Raw genomic sequence first — 17,500 nt, 5'->3', positions numbered from 1 at the left:
GGACAACACCAACAATAAAAATGCTAGTTCCTGTTGTGGGGTAGTGCTGTCAGTGCACCTCACGTGGCGCATTGTAAACATTACTTCATGTTCTTTGCAGCGTTCCTTCGGCCCCTACCTGCAGCTCCTTTCATTCATTTTACTGAACCTCCGTTCATATTTTGTTTCTTTCTTCTTACTTTCCACCCTCTCCCAACAATTGTTACTTTATGTTCTTTGCAGCGTCCCTTCAGCCCCTAATTGCAACCCCTTTCATTCCTTTTACTGTGCCTCCATTCTTATTCTCTTTCTTGCATCTTACTTTCCACCCTCTCCTACCAATTGTTTCAGAGTGCAACTGAGAAGTTTTCCACCTGTTACATCTTAAAAACATCTTCACTCTCGATTTGACTTTCGGCTCTGAATGACCTTTCATGTCTCATCGCTTCGCCTTTGGCCTAAATTTCATATTGCATTTCATAATAATGCTAATAATAATTAGTTTAATGGCTGTTACGAAACTGGAGTCAGAATATAGTTCGAAAATTGAGTTTGAAAATTGACTAGCTCACTAATACTTAATTATGGGTGAAATATTGATGAAATGCAAGTTTTCAAATCTCAGGAAAGAGACGATAAAAGAACAGGTGCTTAATCAAGAGAAGGGTAATATTTCCATAAAACAGGAAGTCAAAGGTTCTCATTCATTAAGAGAACAAGGGCAAAGCATGGTGTTTCATTTTCGTTACCCATTTCTTTTGGGGAATAATGTTAAGTGAGCAACAATTTCTGGAAGACCTGGAAACAATTCTGGTGATGGTTGTATTTTGTGTGTACGTGTGTGTGTGTGTGTGTGTTCGTTTATGTGTGTTTGGATGCGTGTTTATGTGTGTGTGCGCGTGGGTAGGAAGAAGGACAGAAAAGTATTTTGCTTCTGTACAGGTATTTATGATCACAAAATAACCACACAACTTCACTGTGTATATATATTCAAATCTGTACATGTGTGAATTGAATTACAGAATTATATTTTGTCTGAAAATACCGAAAAAATGATTGAGTCACCTCTGATATATATATATATATATATATATATATATATATATATATATATATATATATATATATATATATATATATATATATATATATATATATATATATATATACTTACATATACTGTATATATCACTCAGTCAAGCAATCATTTCCTGTGGCACCCACGGTGATGCATAGGAACTCAGAGCACCACATTCTGTTCTGTGCTAACTGTGTACACACACACACACACACACACACACACACACACACATATATATATATATATATATATATATATATATATATATATATATATATATATATATATATATATATATATATATATATATATATATATATATATATATATATATATATATATATATATATATATATATATATATATAGAGAGAGAGTGTATATATATAGGGGAGAGAGAGAGTTTACGTACTAAAGTTACCATATCATGCTGGAGCTCATTTGAAAAGCTATAAACAAAAAAGTCTGTTCTTTATGTATATATGTATTAGAGAAATCCGTAGATATGCCTGAACAAAAAGTCAGAACAGCCCTGAGCAAATCCCATGTAAATACAGAATCAGTTCCCTTTCCGGAATTTCTCGCCAAAGAAATACGAGTACGAACAACTGCGCGAATATTTATATCTTGTGGTCCATTATCAGCAACTGACGTTTTATTTACTCAATTAGCTCTGGACACGCTGCAGTCATCTGCTAATTTCTTTTCCTGTAATGGACCCATTCATTGTCCGCTGTTTACTCCGACAGAATTAATGATCCTGCCGACAGAATTAATGATCCTGCCTTGCACGAAAACATGTTTAGCTTATTAGAGAACAAATTATTATATGTTAAATGACAGGTTCATAAAGTTTGAAACTTTATGACTGAAGGCTGATAGGATATAGTAACACCATAGAGAAATTAGGCAAAATTGAAGACAGAGAAGAAGATAAAGTTTGAAACCTCATGACTAAAAGCTGAGAGGAAACAGCAACCCCATATAGAAAATGGGCAAGGCTGAAGACAAAGAAGATAAAGTTTGAAACTTTATGACAAAAGGTTGATAGGAAAATGTAACATCTTAGAGAAAATCGTAAAGCTGAAAACAAAGAAGAAAATGAAGTTTGATACTTTATGACTGAAGACTGATAGGAAACAGCAACCCCACAGAGAAAATGGTAAAGCTGAAGAAAAAGAAAAAATAAACTTTGAAACTTTATGACTGAGGGCTAATAGGAAACAGCAACACCATAGATAAAATGGTAAAGCTGAAGACAAAGAAGAATATAAAGTTTGAAACTTTATCGCTGAAAGCTGATGGGAAACCTCAATCCCACTGAGAAATTGGTAAAGTTGAAGGTAGACCTAAGCTGGCTGTCCGCAGTGAGCTAGGCTGTGGCAGTTGATGTTTTTCTATAGATCTTTACCTGCTGAACAAGAATTTAAAGTAATATTTTGTTGCTTGGCTGTAATTAAGCTGTAAATTATCTTAGAACTGGTGTGGTAAAACCCTTTCAAGAATAGCTAAAGGTAAGGGGGACCCGTTAGGAATTCGGGGTTTTTGGTTGGGTAAATAACTTGGGAAAAGGTTTTGGTACCTTATTGTTGTATTTCCTGTTATATATGTCATTTGGAACACGAAAAACAAGCCTAAAAAGAAGGGCGAATAAATGGATAGTGGGAGCTGTTCCAAAGGCACTTTTCATTCATTACTATTACTACTGATTTTAAGCCTTAACACGCATGAACTAGCTTTCGGTTCACCAATCAGCAGCTGTCAGTTTTCTGCACTTAGCAAGAGCTGCGAGAGACTGGCAATTGACGTTTTTCTGAGTTATTTTACTTGCTGAACAAGAATTTAAAGTAATTACCTCTTGCCAGAACATATGAGCTTGCCAGGAATCTTTAAAAATGCAGATAAGGCATGCAGCACCATTCTGCCATGGCAACGTATAGAGGCCACCCAAGTTGAAAGCGGAAATGGTAATGTTTTGTTTCCCGTTTACGAAAGTTTCGAATAGTGTGCAGTGGGGCTAGACTATGGCAATTGATCTTTTTCTAAGTTATTTTACTTGCTTTTCAAGAGTTTAAGGTAATATTTTGTCAGTTGGCTGCTGCTAAACTGTAATTTACCCTTGAGCTGTGTGCGCCACACTGGTACAGACGTGCAGTTTTCAAGGGTCAGTTACATTTTAGTTACAGCCGATCGACAAAATATTATTTTAAATAAATTCTTGTTCAACAGGTAAAATAACATAGGAAAACGTCAATTGCCATAGGCTAGCTCATCGCAGACAGCCAGCTTAGAATTACCAAGCTGAATATAAAGAAGAAGATAAATTTTGAAACTTTATGGTGTTGTTTAAAAAAAAAAATTGGTTTGATTTTTCATTTGACAGATCTGAGCAAATTCGGCTAATTGTAGTAAATGTAGCAGAAATTGCAGCAATATTGGCAGCAGATGTAGAAAATATCACTGTCAGCAATATTGGCAGCAGATGTAGAAAATATCACTGCGGTAATTTAGTTCCTCATTGGAAGGTGGGTTCCATTCTCAGCTAGCACTCTGCTGGCCCCACGTTCGAATCTCTGACCGGCCAATGAAGAATAAGAGGTGTTTATTTCTGGTGATAGAAATTCATTTCTCGCTATAGTGTGGTTCGGATTCCACAATAAGCTGTAGGTCCTGTTGCTAGGTAACCAATAGGTTCTTAGCCACATAAAATAAATCTAATCCTTCAGGCTGGCCCTAGGAGAGCTGTCAATCAGCTCAGTGGTCTGGTTAAACCAAGGTATTCTTAGCTTTTTAACTGCGGTAATTCAGAAATAATAATAATAATAATAAAAAGGATGGCTGTATTATGCGATTTTATCTTATACAGAATCTTTTCTGTTTTCCTTATAATTCACTTTTCAGGCTCAGCGATGTTGGTCAGCAACCGGCCAATATTCATACTGGAAAAGGATAGTGTGTGGAATGCGGGAAGTCTTTTACTGAAATATTCAATCAGAAATCTGTGGAATCCTTCGTGGTCTGGATTCAGGTTCTTTTACTTCAGGTTGTGGTACCGTCGACATGTTTTGACCATCTCGTTGGTCATCCTCTGGATGTGGTTGAGAAAGATCTGGAGGAACAAGGCGCTTGGGTCAGTATTTATAGGGGGTCTTGATTGGTGCTGAATTATGACTGGCTGCCCGGGGGAGGTCATCTCCGGCGGAGCCTTCTCTCCCATGCTGATGTTCGGGGCTCGTCTTGCGTGCGAGCGGCATTGTAGTGCTGGGGATGAATGGAAGAATTTCGAACCTCAGATGCGGAATTTTGATTCGCTCGTTCGCTATGGGGGTCGCTCGGTGCAGGTCTCCTGGCGGCCGTGGGGAGAACTATTTATATTAAGGTTTCTCATATCATTATGTATTCCATGAAAAACATAGTGCAGTAACTCCTGTCGTAATTTTGTCAAGTACAAACAGGTAACTAATAAGTGGCCCTCTTCTTTAACGCCAAAACTAAGCATTAAAACTTTTTTAAGAGGGCTCATTTTCTTGTTAATAACTAAGCAGCCTCTTCGTCTTCTATTCAACCCAAGAGCTCAGCAATTCCTTTGGGTTTCAGAAGCCTGACTTTTTTTTATTTTTTCCTCTCTGCTGAGTCCACTTCCCCCTCAAGAGAAATTTCCCCAGAGCCATCAACCCTCTTCCCGTCTTCCCCCATCAGAGGGGAGGGAGAAGCATGCCTCATCAACTGGCCCCTTTCGTCCCAATATCCATTTAGCCCTCACGCCCTTTCTCTCGTTTACTCTTCGGCGACATGGATATTAATGTTTGTGGATGTAAAAAAATATTACTAGGTATGTGACAAAAATTCACACACAAAACAAACAAAACAAGCACAAACTTTAAACTACAAATGACAAATTTTAAAAGTAATATGTATTTTCCCTAACATACAAACCTGAAAAAAAAATATTACTAGGTATGTGACAAAAATTCACACACAAAACAAACAAACAAGCACAAACCTTAAACTACAAATGACAAATTTTAAAAGTAATTTGTATTTTCCCTAACATACAAACCTGAGGTCTTTACCTATGGGAAAGTTAATCTCATATGTAAAAGACCCATATGTAAAGACCGAGAGTTTGTATGTTAGGAAAAATACAAATTACTTAAAAAAAAAAAGTGTCATTTTTTCTTTAGTTGCACTGAATGCCGTTTCATCCCGCTTTGTATCCTTAAACGCGTGGGATGTAATACCTATATTTTCATGTGAAACACATTCCCCCATTTCCACGGCCCGGGACTAAAAGCCTTCATTTCCCTCTCTAAGTGTTTTGTAAGACAGTGCAGATGAAGTTCTGGTAATTCTATGTTCTCAGCTATATCTCAGCTACTTTAGTCAATATCACACAACGCAAAATACCGAGAAAGATATTTAGGGATATCTATCCCCTAAAATGATTCCACGCCCATTTTGGAAACACTCCATTGTTTTAGGATTTGTTGTGGTTAGTGAACGAAACTTTAGTCAATTTCACATAACGCAAAATACCGAGAAAGCTATTTACCTTTGGCTTCAGTTGGGAATATTTATCTCCTAAAATGATTCCAAACCCATTTTGGAAACACTCCATTGTCTGAGGACTTGGGGTTAATGAACGAAATCATAGGTAATATTCTGGATAAGATTCTTCAAGTAGAACCCATTCTTAACATTGCATAAGAACCCAATCACAGACTGGCCTGTCTGAATATTGTTGCAAAAAGAAATGGAAGGATTCTGTAATGATAATAAATCAATTCCAACTTCACTTGTTACGAAATTACAGAAGATTAATCAAACTTTTTGATGAAATTTGTTTTCTCCAAGATAAAACGTAAGCTGATAAAAGTAGAAATAGAAGCACAACAAACAAATAAGAAAATGAATGCTAGTTCAGTCTGCTTGATGCCACTTCAATGCCCAAGTTATCCCTGAATCATCGGCTGTCATATGTGAATAGGAAATTGATAACTGGAATAGATAGCGATCTCATTTTGATAATGCACTGTTAATATCCTACTTCACAATGATGATTTTATTATTAGTAAGTAGTATTCTTCTCCCTAGGGGGTTAGTGCCGTCTGTGCACCTCACACAGTGCACTGTAGGCATTACTTAAGGTTCTTTGCAACGTCCCTTCATCCCCTAGCTACAACCCCTTTCATTCCTTTTACTGTAACTCCATTCATATTCTCTTTTTGCATGGAGAAGCTGCGAGGCTTTCCTCCTGTCACACCTTTAAACGTTTTTACTCTCAATGTCCCTTTCAGCGCTGAATGACCTCATAGGTTCCAGCGCTTGGCCTTTGGCCTAAATTTTACATGCCAATTCCAATTCTGAGTAATGTTCTCTCATTAATTTGATCAGCTTAGGATTATTATACACCTAACAAGTGGTGCATGCAAACTATGTCGAAGATCTAAGTTAAGACTTCGAAATATTTTAGCTTTACTTATAGGCTGGAATCTGTGGTTAGTTTGGTTGTAAACGCCATTTCACAATAAGGAAATTAAACGTTGCAATTATTATTATTATTATTATTATTATTATTATTATTATTATTATTATTATTATTATTATTCAGAAGAACATGAACCCTGCACATGGAACTAGCCCACATTGGCCATAGACTTGAAATTCAAACTTCCAAAGAACATGGTGTTCGTTTGGAAGTGGTAACCGAAGGTAGTAGGAAATATAGAAAGAAGAGATCAGGTATTAGAAAAGAAACATTAAATTAACAAATTAATAAATAAAAATATTAAATGTAAGTAAATTAGTAAAATAGGAGAACTGTTTCAGGGTAGTAGTTCCAATTGCACAACATCCTCTGGAAGACTGAACCACAGTCTGCGGTGTGAGGAATAAAGGACTTCGGGAGCTAAATCACACAGTCGCGTCTGCCACGATTCCTGAAGGTTTCATCTATGTTTCGGGATATTTAGACTGTTTTTAGATTCAGAGTGCATTTGTTTACAGTCCTTTAAAAGCTAAGATGTTCGTCCCAGGCTATTAATATGTGTGGTAGAACTAACAAATATCTAATCAGCATTTGACTCTTGAACACTTAGAAAAAATGAAGCAGACAAGAGGCGTTTTATTCTGGAGTCAGCGAATCGAAGTAAAATAATAAATGGTCACTTCTTCATAGACAGGAAAGTGCTTTTTGTAAGCCTCTTTCTTCAGTACTTGAACTTGAACACAAGCACCTATTAAGCAAAGACTGCTTTCATGGTCACTTATGGAACCTCTAAGGTATTTTGTGCATTATCTGTTTTTTCTCATTTATTAGTGTCAGTTTATTTACTTATTCTTTTTTTTTTTTTTCTGTTATTATCATCATCGCTTTACCTAGTATGGGATTAGTACCTCTCACGGTGCACTGCAGGCATTACTTAAGGTTGTTTTCAGCGTCCCTTCGGCCCCTGACTGCAACCCTTATCATTCCTTTAACTGTACTTCCATCCATATTGTTTTTCTTTCATTTGACTTTCCACCCTCTCCTAACAGTTGCTTCATAGTGAGAGTGCGAGCTTTTCTTCCTTTTACAACTTCAAAACATTTTTAGTCTCAATTTCCGTTTCAGCGCTGAATGACCTCATCATAGGTCCCAGCGCTTGGCCTTTGGCCTAAATTCTATATTCCATTCCTTTCAGTCATCACCTCGCAGTGCTTTTGCTCTTCACCGACTTCTTATGTCTACTGTAATTCCAACGTGCGATAAGTCAGTCGTATCTTCTCCTGTCATCTCCTTATATTTTTCCAGACATTTTTTGATATGAGAGTCGAAGATTGTAGGTAAAAACTATTTGTAACGCCATTTGGAAACAGACAAAATATTCCGTGTAGGAATATCACATAGCATACCGATTGGTCTGTCTTCAGAAAGCGATGGTGGGGTTCGGCCCTTTTTCTCTCTCTCTCTCTCTCTCTCTCTCTCTCTCTCTCTCTCTCTCTCTCTCTCTCTCTCTCTCTGGCTTTTCTCTCTCTCTCTCTCTCTCTCTCGAATTTCACAAAGATCTCTTTCGTTCTCGCATTCCACATTAAAGAAATGAAATGGTTCGTATAAGGAAAACTCAATCTTTCCTACAAAAGATAGATTTATTATTTAAAGCAACCCAACAAGTAATGAATAAACAAAGCAAAGATTAAAATGCATCATAAATGAAATTGTCAAGTAAGAAGACATCTAACTCAAGATTTAGTCTCAGTCCAACTAAAAATCTGATTATGGCTAATAGCCTGCAAATTCAAAAATTCTCACATATTCCATTATAGACTTTGTAAAGTCTAGTCTCAAGTCTCCCACATAAAACAATAGACATTGCAAAGGTTTGCGTCTGTCTTTCTCTATGATCACACCAACATGATAACATCATGTTATTGCCCACAAAGTCATCACCACAACCATGACATATGTCGAAAAAATTAAACACAACTAATAACAACTTCCCCCCCAAAAATATGCAAGTGCAAAAACATAATAATGAAAAGTCTAAAATACATGAGTAGATAGCATACTGGTAAAATATAGAACACAATAAAATAGAGTATTGAAAAGGGCAAAAAAAAAAGTATATTGAACTTTGCACACAAGTTCAAAAATGTCTTGAAATATGGTAAAAGACGATAAGTCCACAATTCACATAGAAAAACGAAGAGTCTGAACTGTACCTTATTCTGCCAATTCTAAGAGCTTGCCACACTCAAAGATAATGTCTTCACGATCTCGCTCTAGTTCCGCTAATGAACGACCGAACTAATTTTTGGGCAGAATTAGACACAAAATCGAGATTCTGTAACACACGAACTCATGTACCCACATAGCAACTTGTTCATATGACTCGGCCAATATCGCGTGTTCATCACATTAACTGCTGAGATGATCAACTATTTGCTGAATGCAACGATTCTGCAAGTGACGGGTTCACGACAGTACCATCTCACTACCAAAATTCTTCCATCACATCTCTGTACCTGCCAATGTTAAAGCGACCATATTTTCTGAAATAGTGCTCGGCCACCCCATAAGAGCGTCTCGCTCTCCTTAACGGCAAACTAAAACAAAAGCATATGTATAAAACATAACAGATAGGGCTTATGCTCAATTAGCAATGTCTACTGAACTACAGCATTAGGTACTGCCCTCATAACGTACTTGCACATCTACTGGGGGTATTGTCTTAGAGCACTTGCGTGAAGTCTTACAAGCACAAATGAGCTTTACTACTCCCATAACAAGAACTATCAGAAAAACAGCCACTAAAATTAATAAGACAGCTGGCAACAAATATTCACGGTACTCGACCATGAACGTATCCTCGATCTCTTCCATCGGCGGGACAGTCACCGGTATCTCTGTCGAAGGCACTGGAACTATATCGTGATTGTTATGCATATGACGCATAATTATCTTCTCGGAACTGTTGAACACAGCACGGCTAAGTACGAGAAAGTCCGTAGACAGGATTCTGCAGGATGAGTCGAACAGCTTGGACCCTCGAAGAACGAACGTCGTCTTCTGGTTACTCTGGCACATCGTCGTAAGGGAGCATTCTTTGCATTACAGGGCAGTTAGAGTACTGGTGGTGATCATGTGGTATTCACGTGGAAACTATAAAGTCACATTCAGTCGGAGTCTGTCTATGAACTAAAGACAATTCACAACCACCCACAGATACAACTTGCAACTGGAAAACATTACTGTCACACACATACTTCTCCCTAACCAAGGTACAACCTGTCTTATAATCAACTCCCAAACCTTGATATTGATCTCCCAAAATGAACATGATCTCTAATCCCTTCCATATCACTACTAAGTCTCCAAAAGCACTCGGAAAAGGTCTAATAACAAAAGTAACAAAAGGCTTCATCGTACTGACAGGAACGTATACTATCAATCCCCGATCAGACAATCTCACCCTCAAAACATTATAATATAAATACAAATCTCCTCCTGTGAACAATACTTTCGCTCCATGCAGATAAGCGGAATTCCTTAGAACATTTTCTAAGTATCCCAAAGGTAACATGTCACCATACACACGACCATCTGCTGCAGCAATAATTGCTTCAACTTGCATTTCCACTTCTGTCCTTACAGAATCAGTTTCTTTCTCAACATTAAGAACGGTATGTTGGATCGTAAGGAATGCAATTGTCACATCAAGGTCTTCTTTCAAACCTTCCACTGAAACTGACAAATCATTCAAAGAACGTCTCATTGTTTCAAAACTATTACTCAATTTCTTATTACTCTCTTGCAACTGATTTAACTGTTTCCCTTGAGCTATTAAGTCTTTTGAACTTCTGCTACTTTGACTAAACTCCCAATGGACATCGCTCCAATCGCAGCAATCACACCAACACCTAAAAGAACTAAAGGTGCTGCTCTTTTACTTCTCCTATTTCCTAATTCATCAAAAAATGAACCCGAGACAAAAACAAAAACAAAAAAAGTATTATATACAGTATATACAAATATCAACCCATTTATCCCTCAGACTATATACAAACGTTCCATTACATCCCAACTTTCTTTAACTTTGAAATATGAGTTAATTTCGTCACACCGGTATTTACATCTTTTACTACAAATCTATTCCCTCTTTTGATCTCTACAATCTCAAAAGGTCCGTGGAACTTCGGACTTAATTTATAATTCAGATCATTCCGAACATTCACTCTAACAAACACTCTATCACCCATCGAAAAAGCTACCCCCCTCGATTTCGCGTTACTTTTCTCTACCATTGCTCGCGAACTAAGTTCAAGTTCTTTACTGATACGTGCAAATCTTTCTCTCGCTGTATTTATCAACGAAGTGACCGTAACATCACCCTGAACTCGCTCTGGTAACAAATCAAAAGGTCCTTTCAACTTGTACCCATACAAAGCTTCTGCTGGAGATATCTTAATTGTGTCATTCATCATAGTATTGATACTATATCGCACTTCATCCAAAGATCTGTCCCAGTGTGTATCAGAACCACCCACTGTCATGCGTAAAGCTTCGATTACTTTCCGATTCGCCCTCTCACATAACCCATTCGCTTCAGGTCTATACGGGATTATAGATACTTTCTTTATCCCCAATAAATTGGCAAGACCCTCTAAAGTCTTATTAATAAACTCCCTACCATTGTCTGTGATCAGACATTCAGGAACACCATATCTACAAATTATCCCCTTAAAGAACGCTATAGCAACTTCCTCAGCTGACTTGTACTTCAGTGGGAAAATCTCGACAAAACGAGTTAACTCGTCAACAACTACTAATAAATGTCTATAACCATAAGCGGACTCTGAGAAGTTACCCAGAATATCCATATGCACTCTCTGAAACGGCCTATGTGGTACGGGATACGAACCCAAACGACACGACACCGTCGTCGCCGGCTTATTCGCATTGCAAACAGCGCAACTCTTCACAAAGGCCTCCACTGCGGAAAACATATTTTTCCAAAAGAACTTTGACCTGACGTTTTCATACGTCTTGTCCACACCTAAATGAGGAGAACCAAATTTACAATGTACAATGTCTAGAACTTGTGGTACTAGACTCTCTGGCACGATGATTTGTGTAATTTCACCCATGCTTCGAGTACTTCACAAGTTATACTTAACTTTCCTCACCAATAAATTATTCTCCAACTCTAGACCAGAAAAAGGCAACTTATACCCTTTCTTCGGTGAAACTCCCCTAAGAAATGCCTTAGCATCTGACAACAATTTATCCTCATCTTGCTTTTGTTCGAGCAAGCCTATGTCCCAAGTGACATTTTCACCCGTAATATAACACACAGCGTTACCCTCAATATCACGAACAACAATCTCTCGCGAGACTGCCGACTCACTATTTCTCGCTGAAGTATGCACTGTAGAAACGTGTTTGTCCTCTACATGCGATATCTCAGAACTACTAGTATCAGAGAGATTAGACACCAAATGTTTACTCTCGTCTCCCACACAGGATTCGGTTTGCACTCCTCATCCTCGACTGGAAAATATCTGCTCAATGCATCTGCAACCACATTATGCTTACCTTCAATGTATTTGAGGTTTGCATCAAAATCTCTCAATGTCAAAAACCAACGCGCTCTCTTGGGCGACAAATTTGGCTTATTAAAAAGCTCTAACAATGGTTGATGATCTGTAAAAATCTCAACTTTATTTCCCAAGAACAACATCTTAGAATGAACAAGGCTAGAGACGACTGCGAAAGCCTCCTTGTCCACAACTGACATCAGCCTTTTGTTACTACCACATGTTTTGAACTTTCTGCTATAAAAAGCAATTGGGTGTAATTTTCCCTCAAATTTCTGCATCAAACACGCACCTATACCTTCCTGACTCGCGTCAGTCACTAAGGTGAATGGTTGACTAAAATCTGGAAACTTCAAAACAGGTGGGTTCACCAAAGCGTTCTTAAGCTTCTCAAAAGCTAATTGCTGACTATCACCCCAAACAAACTTAACGTCTTCTTGTAACAAATCTGTCAATGGAGACGCTATTGTAGAAAAATTCCGCACAAAACGGCGAAAGAAACCCGACATACCTAGGAATGAACGAATCTGTTTCCTGGTTTTGGGAACTGGAAAACTCACAATGGCTTTAACTTTCTCATCATTCACTCTGACTCCCTCTTTAGAGATAACATGACCTAAATAGACAATTTTTCTCTTCAGAAACTCACGCTTGGCCAATTTGACCTTTAATCCAGCGAACCGTAATCGCTTGAGGACTTCTTTTAACACCTTTAGATGTTCTTCAATCGTATCTGTGCATATGAGAATGTCATCCATGTACACAAACACCGACTTCCCTAACAAACCATGAAGTACTGTGTTAACCAGTCTAGTAAATGTTATTGGGGACCCTTGTAATCCAAAAGGCATCCTATTAAACTCGTAATGTCCCTTTGGTACCGAAAATGCTGTATATTTACGGCTACTCTCGCAAAGCGGAACCTGTAAAAACCCTTGCATAAGATCTATAGATGAATATATATTCTTGCCACCGATCTCAACAAACAAGTCAGGCAAACAAGCTACAGGATATCTATCTGGGCATGTCTTCTCGTTCAATTTACGAAAGTCTACACAAACTCTGATACTACCGTCTTTCTTTGGAACCGCTAGTAAAGGAAAGTTATATGGCGAAGAACTCGGCCTGATCTTTCCTTCCGATTCCCACCTCTGAACTTCCTTTTCTACTTCTTCTCTGATCTTAAAGGGAATTCGATATGCTGGAATATAAATGGGATTTGTACCTTTCTCTAGGCGAATTGAATGTTCTAAAACATCTGTAACTCCTAATTTATCTCCCTTCAAAGCAATAATATCTAAATATTCTTTCAACACTTTCTCTACTTTATCTGAATACTCTGAACAATCAGCTTTAGCCAAATGTTCGTGAAGAACTTGACTTCTGAATTGCAGCTCCTCGCTGGGAAACATGTTACCGTCTCCACAAAAACTCACTATCTTATGTTCTTCCTTAAACTCTTCAAAATCAATTACATAAGTACCCTTGTGATATTTTTTCACTGAGTCTTGATAGCTTACTAATTCTACTGTAGTTACGCCTGCGACTGAAACTTCATTTACTGACATCGTACTCACAACGTCTTTGAATTTCTCGGTTCCCTCAACAACGCATACTTGAGAAGGAAACTTTTTCTCTTTCATCGACACTAACCAATGTAGGAACTCGCGGTTGCAACTCAATATCATCCAACAAAAATCCTTTGAAAGACTTTTGCGGAATGTCTTCACTCTCTAATGATTGTGTTACACATGTCTCAGACTGCGTCTTAGGTTTCTCACAAGTTTTTTTCCTGTGTATATATGGAACAAAACAACCTGGCTCACCTATTGTAATCCCCTGAATTCCCGTAAGAATGTTGATGTTATGATGCATGCAAGAAGGGTGTCCTAGCAAAACCATTTCACCTAAGGCTAATCCTTCTATGACCAAAAATGATTCTACTATTGTCTTTTCGCCGATACAAAGCGTAAGAAATGACGAACCTAAAATATTCAGTTTCCCCGCTTGTACGTCACACACTGTCTCATTAGTAGGGACTAATTTCCACTCTGGAAACTTCGAGTGAAAAAGGTCAGCATTTACTAAGTTAACTGAGCTACCAGAATCAATGAAGATAGAAATTTCAATGCCATTAGAAAATCCACGTACAATCGGCCTAGGTTCTGGTGATTCTAAGACCTGATTGCTCATTATCCTGTGTCCGTCCTTCGTACTCATCTTTCGAACTCATCTTGTGAAAATTCTGATGTTCGTTTGTGTACGTAGAACTTGCATCATGTGGAATTCTCCTGTCTTATCTAACAAAACTACCCCGTGTTTTCCTTGAATATTCTCTATTCTTTGTGGCTGGGCAAAATCTCCATCCATGGTCTGAAGATTTGCAAGCTGAACAATATCTCACTCTGCAATTTGATTTACTATGTCCTAATTTATCACAATTAAAACAACGAATTGTTGTTACTGATCTCTCTGAGGTTTTCCTCAATTCCACCCGTGCACATGATTTCGCTCCTGCATCATTTCCTAGATTTGAGGAGTCCGCATTATTCTGCGGTTTTGACACTGTAGCTGAAATCTTAGCACCTCCCTTCACAAAACTACTGTCTAGCGTCGGGCATTTTGATAGGTTTTTGTTAACCTGTGCAAACAAAAAATATTCATCTGTGTCCTTATCAATTCTTTTATCAAAACTATCTGTAATTATATCTGGGACTGACGTTAAAAGGCAAGCAAAGTGTAGCAGTTTTTCAAAATTATCTAAAGAAATATTATTTCCATTTACCCATGTAGAGTTTATCATAGATTTCTTTATCTCACCTACTGCATCAAATAAGTGAGCACTGTACGCTATTAATGAATCATTACCCTTCCTAGTTCTGATAAGGGCACGCAAGTTCCGAACAATGCACTCGCGGTCAACTCCGCCATACGACGTGCGTAAGAATTCCTGAAGTTCTTTCCAAGTTTTAGACTTTCTGAACCCGAAACCTCGTGCTCGTTCTCCAATGTCTCCTTTGTCTAGATCCAAAAAAGCCTTTGTTTCTCTCAAAGCATCAGCGCCACCCATAATCTTCCTAGAATTCAGATAATTATCAACTGATTCAATAAATGTTTCTACATTCTGTGTTAATTTCCCATCAAATTTGTAATGCCTGCATTAAAATTTGTTAACTTATGGGTCATGACCGACTGGGACAGCCTTGCTTCTGAATCTGACATTTTGTGAATTATCAACCGTCCGCGATCGTAAAACATAAAATGAAACGAAAGAAAACAAGAGAAAGGCGAAAGTTAGCCCTCTCCTAAAAGAAGAACAGAAAACGTATTACTTGCTCTATCCCTCTGCTAACAGAAAACGGAGCTCTGTACAACCTGTGACGTCACCATCTCGAAGACGAAGCAGACAAAAAGATAGGAGTGATTTTTGTTGAATCACCACATGCTTAATTAACTCACAATCGCCACTAATCACACTTATTTGGGTATTTCCTTAACCCCAAAATTGCTCTAGAGATCACCCAGATCTATTTCACAATTCCCCACTCCCAATACTCGAATAGAAACAGAAAAAAAAGATTCCCCGTGTTAAACACGTAATCACGACACCTTATCACACCCGCTCATCTAAGACTAATCATTCCTCTCTCGCCCCAGGCTAGTCTGTGGCTTGGGCATCAACGTTACCAATTAGTCTATTTTTTAAAAAAATCGATTAAAACTCTCACGCTGCTATTATTTCCACTTTCACGCTGCTATTATTTTCACTTACACACTGACAGTATTTCTGCTTAACCGCTGCCACCAATTCTATCTGTAAAGCCATTTGGAAACAGACAAAATATTCTGTGTAGGAATATCACATAGCATACCGATTGGTCTGTCTTCAGAAGGCGATGGGGGGGTTCGGCCCTTTTTTCTCTCTCTCTCTCTCGTGGCTTTCCCCTCTCTCTCTCTCTCTCTCTCTCTCTCTCTCTCTCTCTCTCTCTCTCTCTCTCTCTCTCTCTCGAATGTCACAAAGATCTCTTTCGTTCTCGCATTCCACATTAAAGAAATGAAATGGTTCGTATAAGGAAAACTCAATCTTTCCTACAAAAATAGATTTATTATTTAAAGCAACCCAACAAGTAATGAATAAACAAAGCAAAGATTAAAATGCATCATAAATGAAATTGTCAAGTAAGAAGACATCTAACTCAAGATTTAGTCTCAGTCCAACTAAAAATCTGATTATGGCTAATAGCCTGCAAATTCAAAAATTCTCACATATTCCATTATAGACTTTGTAAAGTCTAGTCTCAAGTCTCCCACATAAAACAATAGACATTGCAAAGGTTTGCGTCTGTCTTTCTCTATGATCACACCAACATGATAACATCATGTTATTGCCCACAAAGTCATCACCACAACCATGACATCTGTCGAAAAAATTAAACACAACTAATGACAACTTCCCACAAAAAATATGCAAGTGCAAAAACATAATAATGAAAAGTCTAAAATACATGAGTAAATAGCATACTGGTAAAATATAGAACACAATAAAATAGAATATTGAAAAGGGCAAAAAAAAGTATATTGAACTTTGCACACAAGTTCAAAAATGTCTTGAAATATGGTAAAAGACGATAAGTCCACAATTCACATAGAAAAACGAAGAGTCTGAACTGTACCTTATTCTGCCAATTCTAAGAGCTTGCCACACTCAAAGATAATGTCTTCACGATCTCGCTCTAGTTCCGCTAATGAACGACCGAACTAATTTTTGGGCAGAATTAGACACAAAATCGAGATTCTGTAACACACGAACTCATGTACCCACATAGCAACTTGGTCATATGACTCGGCCAATATCGCGTGTTCATCACATTAACTGCTGAGATGATCAACTATTTGCTGAATGCAACGATTCTGCAAGTGACGGGTTCACGACAGTACCATCTCACTACCAAAATTCTTCCATCACATCTCTGTACCTGCCAATGTTAAAGCGGCCATATTTTCTGAAATATATTTATTGCACGTTACGTGTTTCTTCTCCTCATCTCTCCAGCGCTGACGTTGATCCTAAGCGAGTACGTCTTATGTTTTGGAAAGGAAAACCTCTCGGGGTGAGCGAGAGGAAAAGGTTTGATACATCACTGACATTTTGGAGTCTGTTTTTACGTTGTATTTTATATGTATGTATACACACACGCACACATACAGACACACACACACACCCACACACACACACACACATACATACATACATATATATATATATATATATATATATATATATATATATATATATATATATATATATATATATATAATGTCTGCTAAGTAAAGGACAGTAAGACAAAACGCCTAACACCACGTT

General features: G+C 37.8%; 1 protein-coding gene across 1 annotated transcript in view; it reads left to right on the top strand.

Annotated features, from left to right (window-relative positions):
* Positions 1 to 17,500, top strand: part of LOC136837895 (DE-cadherin-like) — a 385,893-nt gene that overhangs the window by 266,417 nt on the left and 101,976 nt on the right.

This window comes from Macrobrachium rosenbergii, unplaced genomic scaffold, assembly GCF_040412425.1.
Source record: "Macrobrachium rosenbergii isolate ZJJX-2024 unplaced genomic scaffold, ASM4041242v1 13875, whole genome shotgun sequence".
Classification (NCBI taxonomy): Eukaryota; Metazoa; Arthropoda; class Malacostraca; order Decapoda; family Palaemonidae; genus Macrobrachium; species Macrobrachium rosenbergii.
This window is presented reverse-complemented; position numbering and strand designations above follow the sequence as displayed.